Here is a 17,458-nt window from a genome sequence, read left to right as displayed (position 1 = left end):
TTTGACTTCCACGTTTACATAGTTAATGCTAAAAGCATGACAATGCGTTGTTCTTCTAGAAAATTAATGAGTAAAATATAAATATAAGTCGACATCAACAATTCATTTAATGATATGGCAATTGACCTCAATCCTCCTGGAAACTGTGCTAAGGATGTGGAAAATGAGGTGAATTGGTGACATCCAACCTGGTTGCATGAAGGGAAAATTGTACTTCACAAATATGGTGACCTTGTCCAAGTATACTATGATTCCACCTTTATGGAAGACACCAGTTCTGGGATTTTTTTCTGATTTTGTTTATCCAGATGCATATGTACAAAGTCTTTGGAGACACCTTTAGGTTTATGATTTTTTAAATAAGGGTGTGTTTATTAATATTATATTTTTTATTGATAACTCCTCAGCTTTAGCTGAACTGGATGCTTTACAGGATACAATAAAATGTCTTTACTTGTGCTAAATTCCAGCTTTTAGGCACATCATTAGAAGATGTTATCAGCTTAAAACTGGTTTCCTTTAGCAATGAAAGGTTAATAACGCGAGTTCAGAATTGTATGGAAAGCAGTAAAAAATGTTTAGTTAGTCCATTTTATCTGGTGTGCAATTGACTTCAGCTGATATTCTCAGTAGGATGAATGCAGCAAGCCATTTTCTATGTTTAAAATTAGGTCATGTTCTAAATTTTGGCTTGTCTTCCTTGAAGTCATGACATCGCTATCATCTAGCTGAAGTTATTTTTTTCTAAGGAAAGTAAATTCTATTTTGCTGTTGCAAAGTATTTTGTTTTAAAATTAATTCCTGAAATTTCCAACTAAGAAAGCTTTAACTGTAACATGATGGATATCATGGTACACAGAGTTAATAAGAAGGATAAAGACAAGTCCTGTTTACCAAATTTCAGAAAGATCTCAAGAGAAACATTGGAAAAAACTCACATGAAGCTGATCTTTATAATAAAGGTATTAATACTAGTTACTTACTTTTGTCTCACAATGTTGTTTATTTAAGAAATTACTTTAGAGCTTTGGATGGAAGAAATTCCAAATGAGATTATTGTAACACATTCACAGGTAACCACATTCAAGCAACTGAGCTGCATTTGGTGTCTGTGTAAGCTGTGAAGGTTTTCCTCAACCTATGAAGAGCCCAGATCTGTTTACAGAAGTTAGTACACTTTCAGTCCTGTTATTAGTGCATAGATTTCTCAGTAGGAAGGTAACATTTAGGAGAGTTTGTCTGAGCTCCTGGATTTTTCAGGCTAAAGACCTTCACCTGCCCATTTTACTACTCTTTAAGAAAGAATGCTGCTGAGAAATCCTTTGAATTTATTCCAGGTGTAGAGGCTTCTATAACATGAAATTCTAATTGCTACTTCAAAAAAAGCTAATTATTAAACTCAAGCTGAAGAAGTCAGCTATCTCCACATCTGAGAATTTTAATAGACCTGTCCATATCCTTTGTGACCGAAATGACAAAAAATCATTTAGACTGTTAGCTCTTGAAAACTGGTGAAATTTTCATACATGTGAGCATACAGATGTCCAAACATAAATGTCCCTGCTGATACCCAAGGTGGCCTTACACTAACTCCAACAGTTTTTACAGGTGTGTCAGGACACATACATTTGTGGTGCAATTTATATTAACACTAATTTGATAGTTTCAGAAAGAATACAAAATTAATCAGAAATAGCCAACATTCACATTGTGCTTAAAATATTAAGAGCATAACTGAACAAAATGAAATATTATTTTACACTCATGGACTTTTGAAGATTATCTAGTGAAGCAACCACACAGAAATCTTTTCCTCATTGTATGAAAATGCTGACATTTTATTGCAATGTAAAAAGCAATATTTTCAAGTTTTACAAAGCATCATAGTCCCAATTTAGATTTTTGTAAATTCTCTGAGATAGTATCTCTATTAATTTCAAATATCAACAAGTGTTTCAACTCTCCATCACCTTAGCTGGAACACATTCCAAGCAGCATTCAGTAAATCATCTTTTGTCCTTATCTTCCAGTAGTTCTCATTTCCTATATATACAGATAATATTTAAATTATTTTTCTAATGTAATCATATTTTTATCATAGACAGATCATAGTGTATCAATTTGTTTCCATAACTTAGCAGACTTTTTAGTGAAAAAAAAGAAAAAAACCCCAAAAAATAAAAACCAAGCCAGACTGCTGGTGGCATAAATGTAAGGTGAAAAATTGATAGGCATTGTCAGGAACTCAAGGAAATCTAATTTTTCATTAACATTCATAATGCAGCATCACTACCAATATACTCCAGCCTAAAGGACTAAAACTGAAGGTGTTGTTAGCCCTGCTTGTGCTCTACCCTGAAGGCTCAGAATAGAATCAGACTCCCTTGACATCAATGCTTATTGGGAGGGAAATGCCACCATGTAAATGAGCTCTTATTTTACCAGTTATATCCTAAGTTTGTTACAGACACTCTAAACATCTTGTTGAGGGATTCTTTTGCTAGCTATGACAGAGGGAAATGTTTTGCATTCCTTCTGTTTCATAGTCATGATTCATAAGTCACTATTGAAATTAAAAATCTCTTTCTGAGAAGCAGAAATTGAGGCCAGACAGAGAAAGATGATTCATTAATGCATCTAATGAGAGGAACTGGATTTTTGATAGAGAGGCAGATGTCCAGGGCTGTCAACACAATTCTGGATGTACCATGCACACACTTCCCCTGTGCATCTGCACCACTCCCATCCCAGCCTGGTCAGCTACTCTGCATAAAACTCATAAAATGTGGCATTTGGCCAGTTAAAAAATAATCACCCCAGATAATCTTATTAAACTTTAGTTTTCCAAACCTATTTCTTGATGAAATACCTTTCAGTCAACATTTCCAACTAATAAAGGTGACTAACCATAAGTGATGGCAAAAGTTATATTAGTACAGCCCAGCCTCTATGATAAGAATAAACAAAACAGAATCTTAAATCAGCAAAGTAGGAGTGCCCAGCATTTTAGCACTCTTTCTGTTGCAATTACAGTGCAAATAAAACTTTACTGGATCAAAATTAGTACACCATACTCTGTTTTGCTACACACAGAAAAGCTATTTTGCAGAGCTGGCTTTTCCTGGTAAATTTTCTAAACCACTCTTTCTCCCTGGCATTATTATTATTAGAGCTTCTTGCTTCTGACAACTGTATTTCTTTAATCATAGCTTTCAGAACATCAGCTTTTCAAGAAAAAAAAATTATAAAGGGTTCAGTCTATTTTTACTGTTCACATCTGGATGCACATATCACACTGCAATATATGTTCTGAAAGGTTATAGCACTTTCAGCACAAACATACATATTTGTTTGTCTTAAAGCTACCCAAATTAACAGTGACCAACCATCCTATTTTTGGTAGGGCAGACACTCTCTTACACTTAATTATCCCTATGCACTTGGGGGAAAATTTAGCTCCTGCAGGATGGTAGTGTTTGGCATTTCAGCTAAAAATGATGCTTAGGAGCTGGGAGAAGGTGAATAGACAAAGAGAGTTACTCTGTTGCTGTGATAATCAATTATATTAACTTTGCACTCTGAGGAACGCCCACACTTTTGGAAACACTATTTTCTGCCAAAATCTTTTATTTGCATCTCTCAGGAGACACTGCAAAATAATATTCTTTGTCAGATATGAAGAGTGATGATTGACTGTGATATTTTTAAGGTTCATCCATGCTAAATACCTCTCCAGGGAGGAATAATACCATGCTTTTCCTTAGACTGATTGTTACAAGTTAGAGCCCCTGGGGATTTCTTTGATTTAGGTGGAAGGAAGTTTAAATACAAGTGGTCTAGAATTAGGAGGATGTAGTGCAAAAATCACATCTTCTTGATATTTCCTCTTTGAAGTGTTAAATATACTCAGATCTTAAAACCTGTTCTGGTATTACAATATTCCTGCAACAGTTTAGGATAAATCACCAGGATGTTAACAAAACCTACATGCTTTTTTAAAAAAAAAAAAAAAAACAAAAAAAACCAAAACCTCATGCATTCCTGGTAAACTTTCTTGTTGCAAACCTTGTTTCTTGTGTTTGCACCCCTTTGACTAAAGAGTTGTGAATATATCAGTGACACAAGCCCTTCAAAGTAAACATTGGCAGATCATCTGTTCTGTGCCAGTACCAAATGCTGCAAGAAGAAAACACAAGGATTCCATTTGAGGGAATAATCACATCCAGGGGATTGTACTTCATGAACTGATAGTCTGTGTCTTCAAACTCTAAACATCAGGTCTCACATTAACCAAATTTCTTTAGTCTTTGTTATACAGCAAGAATCCTTGGGACCCCTTTGGAAACAGCCTATAAAATTATAACCTATTCCCTCTTTTGTATTAAAGGTACAGAAGAAAATCTGGCTTACTTTTATTTTTCCCTACCTCTGCCTCATGCTGGGGTTTTATGCGTTCAAAATAAAGTTATTGAATGCATAATGCAGATTAAATTTATAATCTTTACAGCATCATTTTATACAAAGGATATAAAGGACATTCTAAAACTCCACCCACTTTTATTGTGACTTTAAAAATTTTAATTACATTTCAATTAATCAGTCGGGGAGTGAAATAATAGGTTATCTGCAAAGGGATATGAAACTTTGCTCCATGTTGTGAGGTTTTATGTTTGTTTGTTGTATTTCTAAGGGAACAGCATATGCTGTGCTACATAAGGGACATGACCATATGATGCCTTTGAAATTAATTTTGTGTATGAACTTTCATGGGTTTCGGTGAAAGCTTGAAATATTATCTTTCTTCTAAGGTCTGTAACCAAAAAACACAAGGAAATGTCTGTTACTTCAAACAGATTTTCCCTCTGAGGTTCTAAATCCTTTGAACCTGCAGATAGATGTTGAAAAAATAGTCTGAAAGTTGCAATGACAGACTGAGACAACCATATTTCTCCAGCCTTTTGCTATATTGTAAGCTTCATGCAGTTTCATGGAGTTATACTTGACTTCTGTCAGGTGGCACTGCATTTTATGAAAAATAAAGACATATATAAATTCAGGTCATCTTCAAAAATTAATACGTTGCAACATTATTAAAAGAAGATGTGTGACAATGATTATGTGACACACTTTGAGATGTGAGGTGACCTGAATGTTAGCTTGTTTTACCAGTCTTTTCAAGAATAGATACTGCAAATTAAATCTTCACTGGGTCAAGGCTATGCCAGTACTCTTTCCTGTAAAATGAATAGTTTCAGAACAGACTAGTCCAAATCTTACCTTAACAGTTGCTATTTCAGTGGTAAAGATCCAAAACCATGACAGACAATTTCTGAGTATTACAGAGATAATATTTTCCCCCACAGTGAAACATCATCATGTTCAACTCTTTAGCACTACGGTGGTTAAGTGAACATAATATCCTGCATAGTCCATGATTTTATCTCTTTTCAGTTTTCTAGTGGCAAAGGTGTATTTTTAATCATGTGTTTTAAATCTGATTTTTAAACATTTGTGCTTTTCATTTCACAATGTCAAGGAGCCAGCTCCCACTTCAGTATATCACAGAACATCCCTTAAAAGTAGATAAAAGAATTAAACTGAAAAATTCAGATTCAAACCTGGCTTTCAAAACACCTCAGGTTTCATTCACAGTTGGAAAAGTTCATTAAATGTTTGAGGAAACAAAATATGCAGCTGGATTCAGATTCTGATCCAAACACCTGTCTTCTCTTTTCCCATTCACCCAAAGTCAGTGCACTTTGTGCAAATATTTCTCTCCATTACCTTCTCTGTAGCAGCATGCTGGGCTGAAGGTCCCTCCACATTCCAATATGTGTACAATCCATTCAATTTTACTGTGTCTACAAATCTAATGAACTCACTGTTGTTTTTATTCTATAATTTAAATCATTAATGAAAATATTAAATAACACCCCTGGACCTATGACAGGCTCTCTTTATTCTCTTTGGCAAACCATTTTGTCAAATGAAATATTAGAAATAATTGTGCAAATTTGCTGGGAGTGGTTCTACCAGTTTAGTTCCATTATTGTAGTATTTGTACCCTCTCTGGCCCATATATGGAAATGTCATTGCACACAACACAAGAAATGTCTCTGAGTTAAAGCTTTTGCACTCTATTCTTCAGCAACCCCTAAGCTAATTGTCACATTGCAAGAGGAAATTGAGTTAATTTAACTTAAAGATTCTTTTTTTCATCATCTGTTTTATTTTTTTTTTTTTTTTATTCAGTGCCACATTATTATTGTCTAGGCTCTCAAGGTTTCATTATACATTTTGTTTGTTTTATCCTAGGACTAAACTGAAGGGCTAAACTGGTATGTAGCTTCAAGATCTTGCTTTAGTCTGCTTTTCAAGACAGACAAAAGTCTTAGTATGTTCTGCAAAAGTCACATTATTTTCAAGAATTATTGAACAGAGTAAAAGTTCTCACTAAATATGCAAGAAAATGTTTGACAAAATATGTACAGTTAACAGTAATAGCAGCAGTAGAAGTGTAGTAGTAATAGCGAGTGCAAACCAATATTAAAATAGGAAATTTTAATGAAGGTGCCTTCCCCATCCTCTGCCAAGTATGCTAGGACAAATATATTCACTTACTTTGACATTTGTTTTGAATGAAGCCAAAAGGAAAAAATATTCTGAAGATGAAAAAAAAAATGTATACAATTTCTTTTTCTGAAGTGGTCATGCTTTGTTACTGTTTTTTTTGTTTTGGGGTTTTTTTTTTTAAATGAATGTCTCTTTTTATCATTACTTCAAATCTTAGAATTTATTGTTTCAATAGACAATGCATTCCTAATCATTTTGCAAAATGCGAACTTTACTTTTAAGTCTCCAAGAAATAAACAAAAATAAATTTTGAGATCACCAAATCCCATTAAAGACTCTCTTCCTTTTTCTATTCTGCTCTAATTTCTTCTTATCAAAAGTATTTTTAGGTGCTCCTCCAACCTCAATGATATTGCTATTAAACTTAAAAGCAGAGTGTTCAAATGTTGTCATCAGACCTGGAGGATAGACCTGAGTTAAGAAAAACAGCCAGTACACCTGAGGTATTGCAGTTTATTTGGTCTGTCAGAGATTGCACATAGTCCACTAAAAGCAAGTCAGAGTCAATACAGGAGCTCAAGACCTCTCTCTGGAATTTTACCTGCCTTGTCCTGAACTTGCAATCAATCTGAAACAACTTTTTTACTCACAGATTTAATGGGTTTGGGTTTATACAGTTAAGGGGACAATGAGGCACAGAATAAAACACAAAGGCCAAAATGACAGAAAAAGGTTTTTTTATTATGATTCACTACTTGCTTTGGTTTGCCTTTATGCCTTACTCAGGTGTTTCCTTTGCCATCTTCTCCCTGCTTCAGTCTTTCCTATCTAGAAATGCCCTCCATAACTCAATAGAGAAAGAGATGGTGTTCAGACACAAATTTTCATAGGAAACACTCATTTCCACTCTGGTGCAAGTGTGTTAAAGTAATAACTGAAAGACAGTAATTTGTTGGTTATTTGAATTTCATTTGCAGTTTGCTGTGCCAGCTCAGAGGCAGAATAAGGTCCAGATTATCTTACTTTGCTAGATGTACTCCTAGGGAGGATAAGGAAGGGGAACTGCCTCACTTTTCCCAAATGGATAATCAAAAAATATAACAAAACCCCAAAAGCCCAGAGTCACTCAATTCACTGAAATCTGAATTTTCTCTACCTCTTTCCATGCTCCTTTGCTCATTGTATCAATCTTGGCCAAACGGGGCCCCAGAAGAGGATCCTCATGAAATATGGAAATTGGCTTTAAGATGTGGCCAGGGGAAGAAAATTTCTGACAGCAGGTTCTGAATGGAAGACAGGAATAAATCTTAGCCCAAAAACAGAGAAGACTTTTTCTTGTAATTAGAAACCTAAGGGCCAAATCAAATCAGCACACAATTGAAAACCTAAATATGAGGTTTTATTTTTTATTCCAGCAATCCATATGAAACTGAAATATTAGTCATGGCTTATGCTTCCTTAAAATATTCAATGGGCTTCTTGTGTGGTGGGGCTTGTAATTTGGAAGCAGCTGAGATGTTAATCATTCTTAGCTTGGAATAATTATATATCATATTATTTTTGTAGCTTTGGGGGGAAATGGAGTTTAGCTACAATGTTATGAACACTGCTTGCACCCTTCTGATGTATGTGACACCTGAATAGATATAGAAGAGGCTGAAAATTCACTGGAAATATAATGTGTTGAAATGGAAAGGTCTTTGGGTCTACAGTCCCAATTCTGAATAATTTCTGTTTTTCCACTACTGTGTTCCTGAAAGTTGAATCACCTCTCCTGTCTGTTTGGATTATACACCCTTCCAGGCAGGGACTGACTTTCTCCATGCATTTGTGCAGTGTAGTGCACAATTGGTCTCCAGGTGCTATTGTGATCCAAATAATGAATTATTAACTAGTTCCACCACCATACCTTCAGCAAAGTTTGCTTTGTATCCTCACCCAAACCTATGGATGAAGTTGGTGTGTCAACTACTTACTTCCCCCTAAACTGTCCTTTAAATGAATTTCATGAACTCAAAACTGACAAATATGCATTTCTTTCCATACTCAGTTTCAGGTTTCCTAGTCTTCCTTTTCAGTATGAATGTCATTAAAGACATTAACAATGGGGAGAAGGTGCTTTTTCTGTTCTTATGCATGGCTTCAGCTAGCAGGAGTAGGTGTTTGTGTGTGAATTATAGATATAACTTTTTAAACATAAAGATATAACTTTATTTTAAGTTATATGTAAAGTTACTCATGCCATGGAAATAAAGACATAGAATTTGTTTTATTATGAATTATATCCCTGGTTGATATTATACGATATAACTAGATAGTTAATGAAAATTTCATTTCATATTAACTCATATAACTTACTATACATCCTTTAAGACTTCAGAGCTAGAACATTGATTGGGAAAATTTGAACTTGAGTATTTTCTCCCATTGTGGGAGATTTTCAAATGCTTTAATTTACTTCTACTGATAAAGAGATTTGTAACCCAGTTTTATAAACTATTCTCTCCACAAAGGCAGAAAGCAATGACAAGTTTGTTTTATTTTGTTTTGGTTTTTATTTCTTTTTCAGCATCAAGAATAGTGTGGGATTTTTAAGAAATGCTTTTTTTCCTGGACAGTGAGTAAAATTACAAGCCAATTTTCTTCCAACTGGCACGTTATATGGCAATTGCTGAAAGCAAATGAGAAACTCTTTTTTAGATCAGGAGCCTGAGCTCAAGTGGAAATTGTCAGATTTAATAAAGCAGAATCATCCTAGGGAAGAAATTCTGTGTTTCTGTTTCCAGTGGTGCAACTGTTTGTAGCACACACTTTGTTCAGCAAATGCCAGCTTGCCTACAACACTTGCAATGAACTTTAATTGTGTGCTTTAGTAGAAAGTCTTAATTTTGATCTGACTCCCTTCAGGTAGCAATGAGTCGACTCACATAATCACACCTCCCTGTAGCAGATAAAAATAACCACCTTGATTTTCCCTCCTTCCTCACTTTTTAGAAAATGGTTGTATTTTTATGAGTTCATTCTCACAGTGAGCAGGGATCTATAAGCTTTGGAACATAAGATGGTTCTGCAATAACAGCTATTTCTACACCATTATAGTAATTAATCACAGAAGGAGCTACCGGAAAAAAAATTCTATAATTCTGAACATATAATTGAATTTTTATTGCTTTTAAACTGAAGTGTTTAGACCTTGAGAAAATCAGCCCAGCAGGGAAAAAAATGCTCCTCTTTTCCTCTCCTTCCTTCTGTGCTTTAGACAAAGCTTGGCAGAGCTCACAAGCTAAATGGGAGCTGGTTTAAAAGCTCTTTATTTCTGTCTACCTCCTAAAGAAGAAGAAAAGGTCGCTTAAAATTTAGTTTCTTAACAAAATTCACTGGAATTGAGTTGGGATACAAAGTGAAGTCTTTCAGGTCCAAAGGTAGCACTGGGACATTGCAGAGGAAGCAATCCATGTGCTCAGAGGGAGAGCTCCTGGTACAGGACTACAGATGGAGATGAGGGAAGTGCAGATAAGTGTCAACTGGAAAATTTGACCCACCCAGAAAAATGGGATAACAAGAGTCCTTCAGCTTTTTTGAAACATTCTATATGATGAATAAAAACTTCCATGTATTGTTTTCTTTCTTCTCTCTTGGGAAGTTTCTTCCAAATTCAATCACAATTTTGAAAACCTTTTAGAGCACACAACTTTCACTTGTTTACATAAACTAAAATATATGTTAGTACATTATCTCCTTCCATTTAGAAATCCCATTGTTGGATAAAAGCAAGAGAGATCATAGGTGTGGTGGTAGTACAAGATTTACTAGCCTACCTTCTTTTCCTTCCCCCTAGAATATTCTTTTGAAGATCAATTTTTAGTTCGCATATTCATTAAAAACAACCAATAACTAGACTAATCATTGCAAATTTTAGGCATTAGGAAAGAAGTGAAAAGGTGGTGAAAGAAACCATGGAGCCCAAATAGTCATACGCAACATTCTTAGTTTGACCTACAGCAGTCAAACACAAATTATAATTTCTGGCATAAATATTAGAGCCAGTCTTGTGGGTCTTATTGAGTCATTTGGGGCAGTTGCAATTGAGTTTACCTGCAGGTAAAGCTTCCTAAAGGTTGTCTTTACCAGCTAAGCTGGAGTGCCCTCTTTCCTAGGTCAGGGCTGTTGAAGATATTTCATGGCTATGGGAAACAGCAAAACCTGTTTTGTCACTTTACCTACAACTATGTTAGTTTAAGGATTATTTTCCAGCCCTGTCAAGAAATGGTGAATAAATTCTGTTTATGGATGGCTGTTACCTCACAAAAGAAGAAACCATTAGATGGTTTTTCATCTCATCTGCATTTAACACTCACCTTAGTGCTGAGTTAGTTGTCTCCTGAAAATTATATCTTACTTTTCATTGAGCAGAGAATTTTAAAATGGAAAATTAATTTCAAAAAAGTTCTTGTTAGATCAGATAAATTCATCCTTTTTTCCATACTGCTCATATACAGAAATACGAGCTTATATGTTGGGAATATATTAGGATAAGTAATTACAAATACTATTCTTTGATAATTTAACATTTATCTTGCTCATTCTATGTGTTGCAAAATCCTGTGGTGTGTAGTACAGTCCCATATTCTCCAAATTTGTATATTCCTAACTTGTGCAATATGGATAAGCCACATTTAAGATGACTAGGCAGTAATCAAGCCATAATATTAATAGATATATAAAATTATAAAGTTTTAATTAACAATCATCTATTAATAAACTTTAAACTCCTTTATAAAGCATTTTTTACTTCAGATGTAGCTCAACCAATGCACATATTTCTTCTAAAACTAATTTTCATTAAAACATCTTATTAACTGCAATGATTTACATGTATAGTGAAGACCAAAGACTGCATAGCTCAACAAATATGACTTTTAAATTATAATGTTTCTAGTAAAAGGTGACAGGCTTTGAGAGAACAGGGACTTCAGACTTTTCTGGCCTTGTACTGGGTGGAGGTGAATTTAACTTACTTTAGCTGAGGTTGCAGTTTTTTAGTTATGAGGTGACTGTGGCCAAATTTCTTTTAGCTCAAATTTATCTCTGTACCACTGTGTGGCATAACACCTATTGCTAATTAATAGTGAATAAAACCAAGTAGCTACTATGGATTAAGTGAGCTGTCTTTGATTGTAGGATTATAATATATTATAGAAGTGTAGGTATCAGATGACATCAGAAATCCCAAAGATTTTCACAAAGAAAAAACCCCAGGCAAACCTGATTTTAAGGGCAAGAAAGAAGATGTAGGGAAATGGGAAATAGCAGGGTAAAAGCAAGCAAGCAACTGTCAGAAAATTTGTAAAAACAATGCTGAGGGAACCCCTGACTGAAGAGGAAGAAACCACCACAACCATCATATTCTGCCCAGTGAAGACACTGCCAGTTGCCTGAGACACAATTTTTATTCCTTTATTCCTGAAGCTCACACAAACTGCTGTCCCATTAGCTACAGGGTGGAGGAAAAGTACAAAGAGCACCAGGAAAAAGGGCACTCACATATATGGGAAACTCACACACACAAACACATATATTTATGTACACTTATGTATATATAAAGACATATACATATATGTGTAATTTAGTGAGGTTTTCCTGTAACAATTTCAATTTGATTAGCAGTGCTCCCATCATCACAGCTTGACTAATAAAAACTACTCGTTGTGGCTTTAGGAGACGGCTAATCTACAATAAATTCTGTGCTTGGTGTAAAAGGGTATTCTCTTTTGCCCATATTGAGGTTTAGACTGCAAAAATTACCTTTACTGAAAGAAAAAAAAAAAAAAGTAAAATCCTAACCTCTTGTTCAAATTGCTGTGGATTAAAAATAATATTTTTTTCATAGCTATAGAGTTATGAGTTTTATTTTAAATGGCTGGGTCAAGATTGTGTTTTATGTTCCACTAAAACATAGTTGGGAACCTTGATACAATATCATATTAAATGTCCTGATTAGGGCATGTCTAGAGAGAGGAAAATGGCTTAGTTTTCTAAGGTGTTTGTTTGTTTGTTTGTTTGTTTTTGTTGTTGTTGTTTAGTGTTTTGTTATTTTTTCTTTTAAGTCATCTGTGTTGGCTCATCTGACTAGATTCATACCTGTGGGCTAATATTCTTTCACAGGAAGGTTTAAAATCTCAGATTTTTGCAAGATTTTATTTTGTTGAAGAGGAAATAGCATTATATGTTATGGATTAGCAGCAGACCCAGGCACTCATTCATTTATTTGTTTATATATCAAAAAGTAGAAGTATTTGTGTATATATATCCATTATATACCCATTATGTATGAATTTTATTTGCATAATTATTACAGTATAATTTGAAGGAAAGTTTGCCTACTACAAGATAAGAGATGAAATACAGTATTTGAAAAAATTTAAGGAGTTTTCAATAATATCAGAAGCCAGGTACACAATAGAGACTGTAACAGAGAAGAGCCAAAACTGCTTGACTTCCTTCACTGATTATTAAAAGTCCACCTGCCTTTAACTCCTCTGCTTCTTACTTTATGTTTCTTACAATGATGCTAAGCCATACATGGGGAAGGAAGGAGAAAAAAAAGAAAAAAGAAAAGGGAGAAAGAGAGAGAGAGAGAAGAAGTAATTTGGAAAGTTTCATGAGTTTTTAATTTTTTTTTTTTCTAGAATGTAAATAGCAGCAAGGCATAACCTATGCTAGAATGCCAGAAAAGTTTTTATGGATGTCACAGTGTATAGGAAAATAAAATCAGAAAAATTAAAGACTTCCTGGGTAATCAAATCAGTCCTTTGCAATTGCCAGCATCAGAGTTTTATAACTGAGTTCGTGGATTTTCCTTTCATTTTTCCTTCCCATTGGCTGGCAAACACTGCCAAGAGCAGTGGATGGCCCTTTGCCCAGGGAGCTGAGGTCGCTCCCCTGAGCTCCTGAGAACCAGCAAGGAGCTCTGCCTTACATCATGCAGCACAGCAGGCCAGGATTTAATCCATCTCCAATAGATCATGTGTCTAACTCTGCAGCTTAATGCAATTGCAGGCTTGGCAGGGATTTCAGAGCTCTGTGCAAGTAAGAAAGAAATGAAAAGAAGCTGAAGGTCTCCTTTCTCAAACATCCTCTCTTTCGTACAGCACAAACTTCTTCACATCTCCTTTTTTACCTATTTTGCACAAATGTAACAAAGAGTTTTATTGGAAGACTGATTAGCAAAATGCACAGAGAACTAACTTGCATGTATATATAAAAGCAAATAAAAAGGAATTTTAAGCATTTGGCTTTGGCTGTGTACAAACAGTACAGTTCAGTACTCAGGAAATGTTTCATCCTCTCAAAGTAGTTGAGGTGCACAAGGTAACTAAGAGAAAATATTTTTTCTGTTTCCTTTGCAATAGATCAAAGAGTATATCACTTCAAAAGTGTCACAAATAACAACTGCTAATAATATTTAAATAATAATTAAACCCCCTTTATAATTCAAAAGGGTTTTTTTGTTGTTTGAAGGGGTTTTTATTTAATAAATAAATAACCTCCCAAACTTACAGCATATATAAGTTTTATATGTGCTTGTGTACATATATATAAGCATATATATGCAGAGTTAAGGTATGTATATACCTGTACATAGGTGAAACAAATTATTCCTGCTTCATGTGCATTTACAAATTCATACAGTCTTAAGTCTACATATCTTGAGTCAAAAAATGTATGGAGGAGTTCTGAAGAAAATAATTGTATTTGAGTTATAATAAAGGTTATAATACTGATTGCTTTTATTTAAAATGGCAATTATTTTTCAGGCTGTTTAGCAGTACATCTTACAGATATAAGCATTCACCATATGAAACTTCAATTAGCAATGATTTTCAAGATATAAAAAGGTGCCCATTATAATGGCATAGTGAGAATGTGTGGTATACATTCATTTAAAGTGCTGTTAATTCAATTGCTTTATCTGATCCAAAGTCACTTAGATTATATTAAATTAGCCATCTGTTTGGCTTTCACCTTGGAATGTCTGCCAGATGCTGAGTTTGTTTATAGACAATTCATTTGCAGACACAGCCTTAACAACAGGTTTGCTTGTTGGGACTATCCCTTATGGAAGAGTTTACCTGGGAAGATAAAAATGTGCAGTCCAAGCATCAACTGCTTGTTCAAAGGGTAAAAATACATTGACTACCTTGTGTCCAGTTCACTATTACACAAATTATGTCCTCTTATTAATTTCTGCAATCTTTGTGATGAAGAGACTTAAATGGTTCCACAAAACTGCATCATTCTCTGTAGTACCCATTTATACATTTTATGGTTTTCTTTTTAATTAAGGTCTGGCACTAAAATTGCTATAACATTTTGTTATCTACTGGGCATGGAAGCTTTTTACGAAGTCTCCAGATAGCTTTTAAAAGTCTATTAAAAAGCTGTATATCATTCCACAGTTGTTACACATGGGGAAAATATTTCTTTAAGGGGATGGGCAGCATTATTTCTCCCTCTCCTACAAAACAGCACTTGTTCTTCATCACAAGAATGAGACAAAGCTGCACAGGAATATTCCAGAATGAGACAGAATTTAATCAAAGTACTTTGATTGGATTTTTTCAGTGGCTATTCAAGAGTAATCCCCCACGGGCTAACAAATCTTAGTCACTGGTCCAAATAAACAGGATAGTTATGCAATCACTGAGCAAAAATCAGAAGTGGTTTATGTTCACCTGGAGAGATGTTTGATTAAATAATGGTCTGAATCCAGCCTTTATTTGTCAAAGATATCCAACAGATACTGACATTGCTAGTCCTAGACACAGAACTTTATACTAATAACTACTGTCAGCAGAAGAAATAAGAAAATGGTAATCGTCAGGCAGCAATAAAAGACTATTTATATAATAAAGATAACTAATGTTCTGTATTTTCTTCTATGATTTGTTCTACAGTTGGTCATATATGCTGAACAAAACCTACAAAGGAAATGCAAGCATTCATACTTAGTGGTTAATCCAATTTCTAAATGATAGGGTTTGAGACTTTCTTTCTTTAGAGAAACTTTATACCACCTTTGTTTATTCCAGGTTTTTAAGCAGAGGGTTTTTTTATGTTTCTTTGAAACATTTGTATCTGACCAATGTTAAGATCAAGATAATGAAATAGATGGATTTTTATCCAATCTGATTCAATGTGGAAATTCCTACAATTCAACTGAATAAATATAGAAAATTGATATTTGGTCACTGAACTCTGACATTGCTCCATTCCAGAAAGGTCTGAGATGTACTGTGATTTTGTGCCTTAACTACAAACCTTTTGATTTAACTTTTTTAATGTAAACTAAATTAATGCATAATAATATGGTATACATCTAATTGAACCAGCCAGCCTGTCAGGTCACTTAGACTGATTAAATTGAAAGTATCTTATTAGATATTAAATGACAGATTTTTCAAGAGCAATCTAATTGACAAAAGAAAAACTTCACCTTTGCAGGAGATGGCTCATCTGAGTTTGCTCTGGCAATGAAACAAAGAACTATTTTTAAGCTGAGTAAGGTTCTGGTTTTATGAACAGGCCAATCTTGACTCTCACAGTTCTTTTTCATTAATTCTAAACACAGCCATTACTGGTTTCTCTATCAAAATTTTACTTTTTATTGTCTCTGTCAATAAAGAGTGACTTGCAACATTTTTCCATTAACCTCTTTCACTCTGTGAAGCAGAAAAAGGAGTGTCAGTGTCTGCACTGATACAAATTTGTGCCCTTTGGGTCTTCATCCATGGACTGACAATTTTGAGTGCAGAGGGAATAATGACATGGCAAAGAGAATGGGTGACATGAACGGATCCAACAAGAAGGAGAATGGTTTTCCTAATAGAAAATTTAAGGAAACCAGGCTGTGAAAAGAAACAGAAATATAGGTAGGTGTCTTTCACTGTAATGACTTTTTTTTCCTGCATTTGGGAGTTCCCATAAAGTAATCAAATGATTGATTAAAAATTAAAATTTATAATTTACAGATGGAGCAAAAATTGTTTTTAAAGTCAAATTTTTAAAAAGTGAATATTGATGCAAAAGAAATAAATTATGCTAAATTGATGCAAACTAAATTAGTTTGTTTACTTAGAGATGTTTTTTTTCTTTTCCATATTTTAAGGTTTTTGTGGTGTGATTGTTTCAGTAATTTATTGTTTTCATATTTATTTCAGAGAGGAAATTGTTGAAATATCAAAATTTTCCATTAGATGAAAACTTTGAGAAAACTTACAGTGTTAATAACCCAGACAGAAGATGTGACAAGGGTTATGAGTTTTAGCTCTCAAAATAACAATAACCTCTAGTAATATTAGAAATTTTCAATTCATCACAACTTTCGAATTGGAACTCATTTTGTTTTCAGAAAAAGATACAAATTTCTGTTAATTTTAAAAATATAAAAAGAGAATTTTTATTTTGCCTAGCAAACTAATCCACTCTTTGGAATTCACATAAGACAAATCAGGGACTGGTAGATTTTCCTTTTCCATTTCAGAATGTTTTCAGAATGTTCAGGCTATTAACTATTATTTTCCTTTCTTGCTTTCACAGTAAAACTCAAAATATTTATTTCTAGTACCATGTCAGAATAAAATAAAAATAAATAAAAATCCAGAAATATTTTCTAAATAATCTGTTTTAAAGGCACAGCAGATATAATGTTATTTCATAGCATTATGTGAGTATAGGAGAGACAAAATAAGTTCTATTTTCCATAAAGATTAGATGTGAGTCATCAGGAAAGAAGATCCAGCAACTGCAAATTCAATGCTAAGATCATCCTCAGTGGATAGGTGTCTTTGTAGAAAAGTTTAGAATAAAAACAATATGTTTATGC

The sequence above is a fragment of the Erithacus rubecula genome, assembly GCF_903797595.1.
Source record: "Erithacus rubecula genome assembly, chromosome: 2".
NCBI lineage: Eukaryota > Metazoa > Chordata > Aves > Passeriformes > Muscicapidae > Erithacus > Erithacus rubecula.
Note: the sequence above shows the minus strand (reverse complement) of the source record.